The sequence below is a fragment of the Alligator sinensis genome, unplaced genomic scaffold (genome assembly GCF_000455745.1).
Source record: "Alligator sinensis unplaced genomic scaffold, ASM45574v1 scaffold177_1, whole genome shotgun sequence".
NCBI lineage: Eukaryota > Metazoa > Chordata > Crocodylia > Alligatoridae > Alligator > Alligator sinensis.
This window is the reverse complement of record NW_005842269.1, coordinates 1,168,137-1,169,931: the sequence shown is the minus strand read 5'-3', so window position 1 is coordinate 1,169,931 and position 1,795 is coordinate 1,168,137.

Here is a 1,795-nt window from a genome sequence, read left to right as displayed (position 1 = left end):
TAGGGAAATAAAATGAAGAAAAGTTTTTTTGCAGTATTTCCAACCCATAGAGGAGCAAGAAGTTCCAAAAAATAACAGGTATGACACAACTGTATCCACCAGGTTAGTGTTTTTGGTATGTATGCTACTTAACTCTATTGGAGAAAATCATAGTTGCTCAGTTGCATGTCATAGGCCCTGCACAGCTCTAACTGGTAATAGAGATACTCCTCTAACTAGAGTCTGTCAGGATGAGTATTTCTGGAGTGGAAGACTTGAATTCTATCCCAGCTGTTTCCTTGAAGGTCCAAGAGGGCCATATCATGCTGCAGAGTTGTACAGGGAAGTCCCTACATGGTATTGTCCCTACACAGCATTGTTTCCTACAATAAGTTATACTTTTATCTTAAGATCTGCAAGTATTGGGAAAAAAACCTCCTTCTGTGATTTCCAGCCTGGTTCAATCTAGATGGATTGGTAAACACTCTAGATAAGCTCATTTATCAGAATTGAGCCTCTCTCTTGAGGTCTGCCCAAAGTTAAAATGTAGTTTCACCAACAGATAAATGGAAAATTCTGGATGGACAAACCACAGAGGAGAGGTCTGATGGAGTTTTTATACTTTTCTAAATTTTAATTTGTTCCCATAGATCTGCAAAACAGGATTGGAAAAGATCCCAAATAAGGTTCTCTTGTGATGAGCTTCTCTGGTACTTCCTGCTTCTGATAAAGCTAGAAACACTCTTAAGATTAACTTGGTAATTTAGCAACTGGTCTCAAAATAATTAAGAGCAGGAGAGGGAACATATATGAAAGACAATTTGAAACATGTATTCCAAACTCCAAAAAAAAGACAGGGTTTTAGGTCAAGATGCTGGTCAAAACAGTTCTTTTTGTATCCAAACTCCTTAAGACAGCGAAGCCTTACCTTCAGACTGGCTAGCTGTCCTGAAGGGAAAGTACCTGGGATGCACCAGGTGCTGTTCTCTTATGCAAAACAGTCTCTTCCTGGATCAAATGATTCAGTGCAGGAGTGGCAGCAAGTGGCTCCTACTCCCGTGTTCTTCAGTGTAGCGGAATCAGGTCCTTTGCACAGAACATGGAGGCAGGTGTCAAACAAACTATGCTTTGCTTGCAGGAATATTTAAGTATGACTGACTTCAGTGGAGCTCTACCAGGGATGAATCTAACTCATTATCTTTAAACACAAAGAGGGAGATGATAGAAACATTAACTCTAAGCCTTGCCCTGCTTTTTTAATGCTTCTCCTGCTGTTACAATTGCTTAAGAAACTAGGTGTGAGGAGTACTGGTAACCACTTGCACTGAGTGGATTCTGACCAGCAACCTGGTTGGTGCTGTGCATCCTAAATAGGTTTCCTAGCTTTGGAAGAGTTTCTGCCCAAAGATAACTGTGGGGAAGAGTTTCTGCCCAAAGATAACTTTGGAGCAGAACTTCTCATTCTCTCTAAATCTGCAGCTGGAGGAAATCCACAGAGCTCCACTGACTTCAAAAGAGCTACACTGATTTGGACCAGCTAAGAGTACTGACCCAGTATGTATATTTAATGGTTTTACCATGTCCTTTTTTTTCATGCCTGATTCTGATCTCACTTACATGGGTTTTCAATCTATGGAGCTATGCCACACATGTACTGGAAGTGGGGAGAAATCAGAAGCAGGCTCTACAGGAAAGTCAAATGTGATGGATGTTTAACATAATCTCTTTATTTTGAATGTGTGTGTATTTTCCCCCTCAAGATGCAGATTCACCAGAATGCTTTATTTATTTATTTAAATGTATTTAGACAGCACCG